The following is a 14,098-nucleotide window of genomic DNA, read 5'->3' as shown; positions in this document are numbered from 1 at the left end:
TCAGCCTGTTCATGACACGATTCCCCCACTCCCTCAAGACTCGACTCCCCCACCCATTGTCAGTTCCCTTCCTGTCACTACTACTGTTACTGTTCCACCTGCTATCGGTCCTAACAATCCTTTTTCTACGCTTACAACCCAGAGTCTGCCTACATTACCTACACCTACTTTTCATGCTATGACACCAGTAGTAACAGCACAGCTAGTTGATGGTTATGCTTCCGCTTCAGGAGGCGCCGTAGGAGGTGCCCCTGTCACCCCGCCTCAAGTTAAACGCATGACGCTTAGAGAAGCAGCATTACAACGTACACCCAAAGTTGCGACATTCGCAGCCCTTAAACAGTACCTTACAGATTGCAGATACGATCCAGTACCAGGCGAAGACGAGATGATACTATATTCGATACGTTCACGATGAGTCACAAACTATTTGGCTATTCTACCACATATGAAAGAACATCTAGATAATATATACAATTTCATTAGAACAGGGGAGAAATCAGAATGCATTCACGAGGCCATGGCACACAACAAGGTAGAGACACAAAGAATGATCTTACAGTTTTTGATAAATTGTTTGATAAGGGAACGAGATCGGCCAGATACAAGCAAAGAAGAGATGGATACCCTGATAAATTGGAGTAACAATATAGCTGATGGTAAACATAATAAACAAGGTTGTATAGAATCGATGTACAGAAAGATCCGTAAGGAAATCGTAGTAATACACGAAAAAGAACAAGCAGCTAGGGAAGCCGAGAAAGAGGAGAATGAAATGTCAGAGGATGAAAATATAGATGATACAGAAGAAAATGCAGATAGAATAGCGTACGTAGGTAGAGTAAGACCTTTTGACAGACCCATTCGCCTAGAAAACAAGAAACGTTTTCTTTCTCCCATACCAGAACAATGTTCCCTTGAACATTTATTCCAAGCCACTGACAAAATACTGAAAGAAAGAATAGGTTACAGTGAACTTAGTACCATGCATGATCAGGAACTAGCACGGTCAGCAGTCCAATGGGCTGGAAATAATAATATATATAAAGATGATTCAGTGGCGCAAACATTTTTGAATCTTTCCCCAGACGAACAGCGCTTAGCTGGTATGTACATGATCCAGCATCTCATTACACTATATGAGAGTCAGCATTCTGATCCAGGTCCCCTATATAGTATACTGGAAGAATTACTCCTAAAAAGATGGAGAGGCCTAGGTACCGATTTAATTAATGTCATTCTAGAACAGAGACACAAGTACAGAACTTTCCTGACTCCACATTTCGTTCCTGTCCCACCCCCAGTAAGACAACCATTTTACATAGACAGACAGAATCCCTTCCGTGAAGTTCATCCCGTCCAGACCACAGGGGGTGAGCTTCAACGAGTATTTGTATACACACCCCTGACCAAAATGGAATTATTGGAAATGAAGAAATTAGTGCCCTGTCATGATAAAGACCCAGCAGGATTCCACCGTGAATTAAAAGACATGTTACTTATTGGAGATTATACGTATCCCGATATACTTAAAATGTTAAAGGTATTGTTGCCTGCTGGCATTTACGAGAAACTGAAAGAGAAAGAATGGGAGGTGGGAGAGAAAAAGATTGAATGGACAGTATTAGAAAACGAAGAAAATACACGAGTCCCAGGTACTGGTCTCGGGGAAAAAGCTAAAGCATTACCAGGATTATTAGTACAGGTCTTGCCTAGGTTATTGGCAGTTAAAAAAGAAGACTGGGATGCAATCTCAGCCTGCAAACAGAAACTAGATGAAGACATTAGTGATTTTTATTCTAGATTCGAGAAATGTTTCATTATTAATAGTGGCCTGAAAACAAGTAGTGAATCATATCCACATCTTTTTGTGACCAAATTAGTCGAGAATTCCTTACCACAGGTTAAAAATAGAGTTCTGAAAGTCGAGAGTACATGGCAAGCAAATACTCCTTCCCAGATGTTACAGATGTTACAGTATTACCAGAACCGAATTAGAGAGGAACACGAACATGAACAGAGACGTATGAAAGATACGAAAATGAAAGTACTAGTTGCCCAGTCTGTTCCAGCTGACGGCCAGAAAAGGGGTACAGCACCGCCAGGTCATTCTGCAGCTCCCGTTAAATGGAATTGCAATTATTGTAAACAGCCAGGTCACTACATCAACGAATGTACCGTTCTGAAATATAATATTGCTACAGGTAGGACGAAAGAAAGACCGCGTCCTCCTAGACAAGATCAGGTTCCGCAAAATATTCCACAGAATACACGACCTCCTCAGAATACACAGCAAACAGTAGCTGTACCCCAGCCCCAACGCATTGCTGCAACGCAACATGTCACACAGCAAATGTACCAGTATGCACAGTCAGATTACCCCGATTATCAGCAGTACTCATGAAACAGCCTAGAGAGGGAGGTTGGCTTGCCTCTTATCGAGGTTCCTGTAGATCAAGAGGGTCCCTATGTACATAGTCAGGTATTAGGGAAAGACAGAAAAATTTTGATTGACACAGGGGCGAGCAGAACTACCATCAGTCATGACGAGGTTCCAGGGGCACCCCTCTCAGGCTCACAGAATGTTTCCCTGGGTTTTTCAGGAAAGCCTATTGTTAACGAAGTGTCGAAGCCAGTTTCCCTAGAAGTTGGTCCATTATCCCGTACTACAGACTTGTTACTTACGAAAGCATGTCCTGAAAATCTGCTTGGTATTAAAACATTGAAAGCACTGGGAGCTGTGATATGTTGTTCTCCTGAAGGAGTGAGATTATTTCTACGTGATTTTAAAGGTCATTATGTGTTAAGAGATTTTGATCCAAGATTGCAAAATGTACCACAGCATTTATGGGCACAAGGTCCAACTGATGTAGGTTGCATGCATATTACACCTTATCGTGTCACTCTCAAACAAGGTGTTGTTCTGCCCCGAATCCGACAATACAAATTGCCACCTGAGGCTGTAGCAGCCTTATTGAAAATCATTGACGAGCTCATTGCTCAAGGAGTGGTTGTAGAAACTGACTCCAATGTATGTAATTCTCCAATCATCCCGATTCTTAAACGAACTGACCCAAATGCACCTCCAGTCTACAGACTGGTGATCGACCTTCGAGAATTAAATAAATGCATCATTCCCCAGTACCCAGTAGTGCCAGACATCTCTTCCCTATTGACTGCTATTGATTCCGAAGCTGCGTTCTTCACTGTAATTGACCTCAAGAACGCCTTCTTTAGTGTCCCCATTCATCCGGAAAGCCAGTATCTTTTCGGATTCTGTTTAAATGGCCGAAGCTTCAAATTTGCACGTGCACCTCAAGGGTTCACAGAAAGTCCTAGTATTTACAGTCAAGCACTGAAACGACAACTAGACAGTATTCACATGCCTACTGACACTGCTCTGCTGCAATATGTCGATGACTTGTTAATTACTGCACGGACCGAACGTGACTGCGAACGCGCATCACTGACAGTCTTGTTTTTTCTAGCCGAAAAGGGGCATAAAGTATCCCCTTCGAAGCTCCAATTCTGTGCCCAGCAAGTGGTTTACTTAGGTCACTTGCTGTCCAAGAGGGGGAGACAGCTGACACCTGACCGCATCCAGTTGATTGCACATCTGCCACAACCCAAGACACAAAAGGAAGTACGTGCCTTCATTGGCCTCACTTCGTACTGCAGACAATGTATTCCTCAGTATGCATATCTAGCCAAGCCACTCATACAGTTGACAACACAGGAGGCAGCGACATCGACTGTCCTCCCTTGGACTCAGGAACATACACTTGCTTTTGACGAATTGAAGAAAGCCCTATGTCAAGCACCTGTTTTAGCAACACCATGTTACAGCAAACCTTTTACACTCTTTGTCACAGAACGCGATGGCACAGCATTGTCTGTCCTCAAACAAGATCAAGCAGGAAAACACAAGCCCTGTGCTTATTTTTCTAGTACATTGGATCCAGTAGCCCAGGCACTGCCTGCGTGCCTCAAGTCAGTTGCAGCCACAGCTCTAGCTATCAGACAAAGCGACTCGACAGTATTAGGACACCCTCTGACAGTACAAGTTCCACACTCCGTGGAAGTTCTTTTAAACCGAACACAGACTCAACACTTAACCATAGCACGACTGACAGGTTATGAACTGACACTGTTTCAGCCACACATAGAAATTAGACGTTGCAACATACTGAACCCAGCTACACTGTTACCCTCAAGTACAGCAGATCCAGCACCACATGACTGTGTGGAAGTCATTAATACCGTAACGAAGCCCAGACAAGACTTGACTGATATTGCATTGACTGACCCCGACCTGACACTTTACGTGGATGGTTCATGTATGAGAACAAGTACAGGAGAGTTAGTAGCCGCATATGCAGTGACCACTGAAACTGAAGTCATAGAAACACATCGTATTGACACACTGTCTGCTCAAGCAGCAGAGCTCATCGCTCTGACCCAAGCCTGCATACGAGCCAAGAACAAGAAAGTAAACATATACACGGATTCACAATACGCATTCGGAGTCGTACACGACTTCGGCGTTCTCTGGCAAGAGAGAGGTTTTCTGACCTCCCACGGTGCCAAGATACAGCATGGTCCCCTCATTCAAGCTCTGCTAGAAGCAATACACTTGCCTACCGCCATAGCCATCATGAAGTGCAAAGCACATACGAAAGTCACTGATTTTAATTCCCAGGGTAACGACCTGGCAGATCGAACAGCCAAGCTTACAGCTCAGACTCATACAGACATTCCAGCTGACACGTCAAAGACAGAAGTAACTTCACTGACACATTGCATGACAGTTAAGGATCCCACACAAGATGTAATCGACATACAGACACATGCCACTCCAGACGAAATTAAGAAATGGACTGAACAAGGAGGGGTCCAGACAGATCAGGGTTGGTTGACGAAGGGAAGAGCCACATGGTTCCTCCCCGACTCAATGGTTTAAGTTATCATTAATACAGCACATAGTCCTGCACACTTAGGAGAAAAAGCCATGTTAGACAGCATTCAGAATATATGGTTCAACAAGCATTTACGTGCAGCAGCGAAACAGAAAGTACGTACCTGTATGATCTGTTGCCAGTTCAATCCAGGCAAAGGCATTCCCGTGGAACAAGGTGGATTTCATCCTCCTGACCATCCTTTTGAAGATCTCCAGATGGATTATATCCAGATGGACAGATGTCGCGGATTCAAATATGTCCTTGTAGTTGTATGTGCCCTTTCCAGATGGACAGAAGCATATCCAGTCCCAGATTACACTGCCGCGACCACTGCCAAGCAGTTGGTTCGTGAATTTTTCCCACGATATGGTTTGCCCCGTGTCGTGTACTCAGATAATGGACAGCCATTCTCGTACGAGCTTATGAAACAGGTATCACTCCTGTTAGGTTACCAGTGGAAATTTCACTGTGTACGACACCCCGAAGCAGCTGGTTTGGTCGAGTGACACAATCAGACTCTAAAAACACGATTAGCGAAGGTCTGTGCAGAAAAAGGCGTAGATTGGATGGTAGCCCTGCCAGTTGCCCTCTTTTATATGCGTATGGTAGCCCATTCCCGAACTGGTCTGTCCCCCTATGAAATTATTTTCGGTCGTCCCCCAAATATGTGGGGTACGCCTATGCCCCGCAAAATTACCGATGTTGAAAGTACTATGCTGACAGATTACCTAGCTTCCTTGATGTCTGCACTACAATCTTGTCGTTCACAGGTCGCGGCTGCCTTCCCGGACAACACCCAAGTGAAACCGCATGAAATCGTTCCAGGGAATTATGTCTACGTCCGCAACTTCGACCGCTCAAGCCCTCTGGAGCCCAGATGGAAGCAGCCAAAACTGGTGTTGATGACCACGAGGACCGCAGTCAAGCTGGAAGGAAGAAAAGGCTGGCTTCACTCAAGCCACGTGAAGCGTTTTCATGGACTGTGTCCAGAGACTGTGATAAAGGACTGCCCCCTTTCAGACACTGACTCTAAACTCCCCCTGCTAGAAAAAACTCCGCAACAGGAGTACAGAGCCAAGTTGAGGTCTAGTAAGTCGGACAGCGTTTAATTGTTTAAGTCCCCCTCGGGTGAAGCGGTTAGACAGGTTTCTGACATGTATGAGATAGACCCACATAGTGAGAGAGATAGACAGAAAGTCAAAAGAATGAAATACTGTAAAAATCTGCACAGCAGATGTATTATCACGTTACTTTTTATGTTTTTTCTGAGTCTTACGATTATTGGTATAAGTTGGACATTACATGTTTTCTTTCCTCCTCATGGTTCACATGTACATACTTCTTTCAATGATACTGTAGAGCACACTTTCAGTGACCTGCCCCCACATGAACTTTCCTATCGACTTGCACTGCGCAACAACACTTTTATAAGTATGTTACACCATTCTCACCAGACCAGCAATGCCACCAATTGTTGGGTATGTGGTCGACTCCCTCCCTATCAGAAATACAAGGGAGCTCTGCCTCTCTTTCCTTATCCGTTTTCACACAATGGTTCATGCGGAGCATGGTTTACTTTAATGTCATCATTAGACAGCGAGTCTAAAGTTTCCCAAGGCAATTGGATATGGGGAGATCTGAATACAGTTATGAATAGAGCATGTTTCCCAGACAAGGAGGGTCTTCCCCAAAGGACAGGAACTGATCTAGAAAATGAAGTGTATGGATTAGGGAATTTTACACTTAATCTCATGATTCTGAACGTACAGTCCGAGACTAATGTGGACTTGCCATCTATTACAGTTTTACCAGTGAAAGGTGAATTATGCATTAGAAAGAATGGTTCAGTACACCTAGGACACAGTGATTGTAGTACTGTGGTCGAATTCAGTGAAAAAGGAAAGTCTACTTTCAAAGCCTCCCGCCATTCCTATTTTATTTGTGGGTCAACAGCTTATGTACGTCTGCCCTTAGATTGGGATGGAACATGTTATATTGCATTCCTACTGCCACCTGTTTTTCTAGCCCCACCTGATTATCATCGAAATTCACGTCTTGTGCATGTAAGACATAAGAGAGATCTTCCTCCTGTTATCGATAATTCCGAATCAACATGGGATCAGTATAAGGATTACATCAAAGGTTACTTTTGGTTCGTTGGTACCGTCCAGAATAGTAAAATAATACGTAGATTGACACGTACCCTTGAAGCAGTAGTGAATGAGACTACTTTTGCCCTAGGTAACTTGACCGAAGAGCAATCTGCTATGAGACTTGTTGTTCTTCAAAATCGCCTTGTCCTTCACGTCATCCTGGCCGATAGGGGCGGGGCTTGTAGAGTCATCGGATCCAGTTGTTGTATTTTCATTCCAAATATTGCACCGTCAGTATACAAAGCCATCACAAGGCTTCATGAGATAGCTCACCAGATGCACCAGAATCCAGGCACCTGGACTTGGTCCGGTTGGTTCTGGAGTGTGATATCTGCCTGGGGATGGAAAGTATTGTCATTCCTAGGAATAATACTCCTTATAGTATTCAGTTGTTGTCTTTGTCTACAATGTGGGCCAGCGATCTGCGGCTTGTGCGCCACAGCTTGTATTCCCCGTCCAAGTCCACGATCCCGTGCTCGAATGAGAAAGGACGAGCAAATGATGTTATATGAACAGATAGATGGTCTCATGAACATAGATATATCCTGAAGGGAACGTAGGGGACAAGGAGGGAATGAGGTAAATCGAATTTTATATGACCAGGTATGTCCCCTATCGTGTACCCCAACGTCCCATGTATGTGCATGACCTCCTTGCATTTTCCCTCCATGGCCAAAAATGAAGACGCAAATGCATTTGCGTCCAACGTTAACATGTTATCTACCAAGTTCTTCAAGAAAGCAACATTAATTTGGTTTCTAAACCTATGTTGCCAACGTCTTTACATGGTGCACTTTTAACGCGAAGCCATGTTTTCCTGGCTCTGCCGAGCTAGGCCCTGAATTGAGGCTCCGAAGTCTCTTCTGTCTCTGAAAGCTGCCGTTTAGGTATGCATCCCTGACCTCTGCCTTACTTCCTGCCCAGCGAAGCGGTGCCCGGCTTGGCTTGGTCTGCCTGCCTGTCAAGACAGTATTTTGCCTTCAGTTATCTGTTCAGCCTCCTCGAAAACACATTCCAGTCTAGTGAAATAGGTAAACATATTCCCGACTGCAGAGTAAAGGGCCCTGCCTTCCTGTCTCCTTGCAAGCGATTTCCACGTCATGCCAGTTGCGCGCGCATATAGAATAGAGGTTTCTGCTGACCCTGCAGAATCCTCCTATACATCCACCCACTTATGACACTTCTTGTGACGTTTTCTAGCACACACCTCCGTGTACGCCTATTACACGCCTTCTTTTACGCCCATCTGTTCTTATCTTCTTCTTTTCACTTGTCACGCCTACTGTATTCAATGCAATTATACTGTTTTACTATATATAATGTGTGATGTTAATAAAATGTTGAATGTCCCTTCCTGAACCTTAGTGGTGATGGAACCCGATGTCCCATGCCTCGAGGCATTTCATTAAAGCCCGTATGACTCAGATACCACAGACTCTGCCTCTCATTTGATTGAGCTATCTTTAATGTTAATTAATGCATGGAAAAATAGTCCGGTAATTTTATTTACCACAAGATAAGGGGCAGAGATGGTTCTGGGTAGTCTTTTGGATTGGACACGGGGGAAACTGGTATCCTGTTGGAGGAGCAGTACAGATTTCGCATGGGGCTGTACACAGTGGAGCAATGTTTAAACCTAGACTTGCTGATAAGCAAGTATACCATTGCTAGGCAGGGCGCCATGTCCCTGACCTTTATGGATCTGTCCTGTGCCTTCGACAGTATGGTGAGGTCAAATCTCTGGGAGTTATTGACTGGGCTGTGGGTTGATGGTAACCTGTTCTTGTTTCTGAGAGGCCTTCATTAGGACCTCTCAGCCTCAGTTTGATATGGTTCCGCAGGCTAGAGGACAGAGAGATTTAAGATTGGACTTGGCGTACATCAGGGGTGTGTTTTAGGCCCCCTACTACTCCTATTATACCTTAATGGCTTAGGTCCTCTCCTCAAGAGTTACTGACGCCCCTCCATAGCTGGGAAAAAGGTCCCATCATTGTTATTCGTGGTGACGTAATGCACTAAATAAACTATTTGAGGAATTTGTTTCATTTATGGGGTCTCTGGGTCTGGCTACCAACTGTTCTAAAACTTTTATGATGACCTGCAACTTGAGGCAAACTAAGATGCGTGTCATTAAGTTACAAGGTCATCCAGTGGCCCTTACCCACTCACTTTCATATTTGAGAGTGGTTTTCGATTCAAATGAGTATGTTTTTAAACTGGCCCCTAGTATTGGGAAAAAGGCCCCCCTCTGGGAGATTCACTGGAGAAAGTGTCTCCCTATTTCAATGGACAGCACTGCTCTACGGGGCTATATAAACCCTAAGCCACTACAGGTGGTGCAAAATATAGTACTTAGGACACTTTTGGGGGTCCCACCTGCCTTCTCCACCATTATAACTCATCAGGAGTTGGTGGTGGAATATGTGGAGGACTGTACTAACCTGGTCCCACTGCTGTTGTGTTGCTCCATATGGACTTAACTGTATGCTGCAGAGAAATAGTTCAGGATTGTTTGAAGAGTGGCAGCGGGTTGACAATACTGTGGATTCAATCTTTGATGTCTGGGCTCTGTGATTAAGAAGAGTCACAACTTTTTTACGAGCCAGAAATGATGATTAAGCAGGCTATCGCTCTGGTAAAGTGTCTGTTTAAACTAAATTCACAAAACTTCAAAAAAGAGAATGAGCTCTCTAAGATTACTGTAACAGAGCATGCTGTTTTGCATGCAACCTTGGGCATGGCACCATACCTGGGCTGGAACGACTCCTCATGGGAGAAATTACCTACGCACACACTTTCACCTGGGGGTTCGTGAGGTGGCACTTCTGCTTCCCACTTGGACAGTATGAGGTGGCTAGCATCAATCAATGTATTTGTATAGCGCTGCTTGTCACCATTGAGGGTATCCAGGCGCTTGCTGCCGGGTTCATCTATAGCACCAGGTCTTAAGCCCTTTCCTGAAGTAGGTGAGCAGGGGTGCCATGCTAAGGGGGAGGGTGTACCAGGCTTTGAAGGTGAGGTGGGAGAAAAATGTTCCTCCTGTGCAATTGCAGAGTATGCGGGAGATCACTGTGAGAGCGAGGTGTGCAGAGTGGAGGCTTCAGGGTGGTCGGAGGAAGTGCAGGCAGTGATCCATGTAGGTGGGTCCTTGGTCGTGGAGGGTTTCTTAGGCATGGATCAGGAGCTTGAAGTGGCATCTCTTTCTTCTGAACTGGAAGCCAGTGGAGGTCCTTCAGGTGCTGGGTGATGAGGCTTCTCTTGAGCAGGTTGAGGATCAATCTGGTCAAAGTGTTCTGGATCGATTGATGTCTGTGCATGAGGTTGGTGGAGGGGCCTGCATGAGTGTGTTGCTGTTGTTTAATCGGCTGGTTATGCGGGCCAGTGCTACCATCTTCCTGGTGATGATGGGAAGCTAATTGAAAATCTTGAAGTGCATGCGGAGCATGTAGAAGCAGGCTGAGGAGACGCATTGACTTGGCATTTCATGGATAGTTCGCTGTCGAGGATGATGCCGAGGTTGCACGTGTGAACAAATAGAAAAAATCACCCTGCCAAGCTAGATAAATGGTGGTCCCAGCGTGGGATTCAGTTCTGATTAAAGGGGGGCAGTATCCAGTGAATATCCAAGACCAAGGCAGGCCACAATCAAATCATTCTATGTAGAAAATCAATGTTTTTTTCTTTTCAATTTTTTTTATTTGATTTAGTGCATTAGGGGCCAGATGTAGGTAAAAAACATTTACCAATTTTAAAATACCGAATTGTACCGATTCGATATTTCAAAATCGGTAAATGGTATGTAGGTCCCAACATCTGGATTCGTTACCGAATCCTTAACAATTCTTTAATTACCGATTCGGTAAATACCGAATCGGTAATGCCCATTCATTCCTATGGGCTTTGAAGCCCATAGGAATGATTAGGCATTACCGATTCGGTATTTACCGAATCGGTAATTAAAGAATTCACAAGGGTGCAGGGGGTGTCACTTTGACACCCTCTGGCACCCCCAATACAGGCACAGGTGCCATGTGGCAGGCATACCTGCCCTAAGGGCAGGTCTGCCTGTCACATGACATAGGTGTGCATGCACACATGTGCATGCAAACCGGAATCGGTATTTTACCATCAAATTGGTTTTGATGGTAAAATACCGATTCGTTAAGGCTCCTGGGACTCTGAAGAGTCCCACCTACATATGGGTGGCTTCAAATCTGTATATTTACCGATGTTTTATTTTACCGAATCGGTAAAATTACCGATTCGGAAATTTTACCGATTCGGTAAAATATTGCCCCCTACATGCCAAATTTTGTAAACCGGTCGGTAACGGCCGAAAATACCGATTTTCGGCCGTTACCGACCGACCTACATCTGGCCCACAGTCATCTTATCAAAATAGTCAGAATAAAGTGAATACAAAAATAGATAAAATCAACAGTACAATTCATCATTTTATGAAAGAGGGTAAATTAATGGGAAATGACACGTATAGGAATAAATGTACAGTGTTCCACTCACTCAAGGGGGTAGAGACAGGGGGCTCAACAGGCACTCACATATAACAAAAACCATTCATACTCCAGCATATTCAATCACTTCATACAGGTAATTCCTAAAAGGCCTGCAACAGAAAAGGGTGGACTTATGGTTGCATGGACGTGGGTGCAACTAGGGGAGGCAAGAAGTTGGAGAGTAGTTGCCATTCCTGATGGTAATTCCGTAATAACGCCAACGCGCGTTTCGGTGTAGAGCACCTTCGTCAGGGCTGGCAAAGATGGGAGAGGGAGGGGAACACACAGGCTGAAAGAATACAATACAAAATATTATATTACATCAAAGGTTATAAAAGCAAGATGCATATCAAGTTTGACATTATACAGGATTATATGTTTTCACAGATCTAACAGCAGTTCATTAAAAGTTAGAAAATCATGACTGGGCATGTTGGGCATATCAAGTATATAAGCTTCTTCAATAGATGGTCTAGGTCTATGGAGGTTCCCAAAATATCACACCCCGGGGATTGAGGATTAGTCTAATCCACCGGGGTCAATATGGTGAAGACACAGAAATCTCTTACAGTACTACATACATTTTTCAGTCATACTTCAAGTTACACATTCTCAAATTCAGGGTCTCTTTGTCTTCCAGAAAAGCTAGAAGGTAAAGGTTCTCTCCTCCCTTGCTCAAATGCCCTATGGGGGACTGGGTCCTAGGGTCATACCTGCGATTATGAGGAATGGTGGATTTTGATGGGGTGATCCTTTCGGGGGGATCCTGAAGGGAAGTGGCTGGGTCTACGGGTATAGACAGAAGCACCACACTGAAAGGAAGATAAACAAAAAATAGCGTGCTCATTATCGCAGGTATGACCCTAAGACCCAGTTCCCCATAGGGCATTTGAGCAAGCTTCTAGCTTTTCTGGAAGACAAAGGGACCCTGAATTTGAGAATGTGTAACTTGAAGTATGACTGAAAAATGTATATAGTACTGGAAGAGATTTCTGTGTCTTCACCATATTGTCCCCGGTGGATTAGACTAATCCTCAATCCCCGGGGTGTGATATTTTGGGAACCTCCAGTGAACGCCTAGACCTAGACCATCTATTGAAGAAGCTTATATACTTGATACGCCCAACATGCCCAGTCATGATTTTCTAACTTTTAATGAACTGCTGTTACATCTGTGAAAACATATAATCCTGTATAATGTCAAACTTGATATGCATCTTGCTTTTATAACCTTTGATGTAATATAATATTTTGTATTGTATTCTTTCAGCCTGTGTGTTCACCTCCCTCTCCCATCTTTGCCAGCCCTGACGAAGGTGCTCTACACCGAAACGCGTGTTGGCGTTATTACGGCATTACCATCAGGAACGGCAACTACTCTCCAACTTCTTGCCTTCTCCTAGTTGCACCCACGTCCATGCAACCATAAGTCCACCCTTTTCTGTTGCAGGCCTTTTATGAATTACCCGTATGAAGTGATTGAATATGCTGGAGTATGAATGGTTTTTGTTATATGTGAGTGCCTGTTGAGCCCCCTGTCTCTACCCCCTTGAGTGAGTGGAACACTGTACATTTATTCCTATACGTATCATTTCCCATTAATTTACCCTCTTTCATAAAATGATGAATTGTACTGTTGATTTTATGTATTTTTGTATTCACTTTATTCTGACTATTTTGATAAGATGACTATATGCACTAAATCAAATAAAAACATTTGAAAAGAAAAAAACATTTATTTTCTACATAGAATGATTTGATTGTGGTCTGCCTTGGTCTTGGATATTCACTGGATACTGCCCCCCTTTAATCAGAACTGGATCCCACGCTGGGACCACCATTTATCTAGCTTGGCAGGGTGATTTTTTCTATTTGTTTGCGTATTTTCCCCTTCGTTCCTGCCTATATCACTCATCTGCCCTGGGGAACCCCCTTCTATTGCAATGCAGCAAGGTTGCACGTGTGGTCTTTTGGCATGGGACAGGGTCCAAGTTCTCAAGACCGCCAGGAGACATCCCAGCGGGCAGTGTGTTTGCCAAAGATGAGGACAAATATGAGGACTTCAGTCTTGTCTGTGTTGAGCTTGAAACAGTTTTCCTCATCAAGGCTGATACACTATTCATAAAGTTGTTGAAGTTAATCTTCATCGTGGTGGGTTCAACTGAGAGTGATAGCATGAGCTGGGTGTCGTCAGCATAGGAGATGATGTTGATGTCAGGCGATCTGATGATGTCTGCGAGAGGTGACATGTAGAATTTGAAAAATGTCGGGCTACAAGATGAGCCATGGAGAATGCCGCATTTGTTGTGCTTAGCATCGCGACATGCGCATGTGACGAAGCGTCCTCTCAAAGCTTTCTACACTTTGCTTTCTTTTGCAAATTTATCAGAAATTTTGCAAAAGGTATTTTCTCTCCATTATTAGGAACCAGGGCGTCCGGGCTTCCCAGGCAGTCTTGGTGTGTCTTCAAACT

General features: G+C 44.2%; 1 protein-coding gene across 1 annotated transcript in view; it reads left to right on the top strand.

Moving 5' to 3' along the window:
- LOC147663092 (beta-microseminoprotein-like) overlaps positions 1-14,098 on the top strand; it is a 129,623-nt gene that overhangs the window by 84,224 nt on the left and 31,301 nt on the right. The window lies entirely within an intron of this gene.

Source organism: Lissotriton vulgaris, unplaced genomic scaffold, assembly GCF_964263255.1.
Source record: "Lissotriton vulgaris unplaced genomic scaffold, aLisVul1.2 SCAFFOLD_783, whole genome shotgun sequence".
In the NCBI taxonomy this organism is placed as follows: Eukaryota; Metazoa; Chordata; class Amphibia; order Caudata; family Salamandridae; genus Lissotriton; species Lissotriton vulgaris.
The sequence above is the reverse complement of the archived record's forward strand: the minus strand, read 5'-3'. Positions and strand labels throughout refer to the sequence as shown.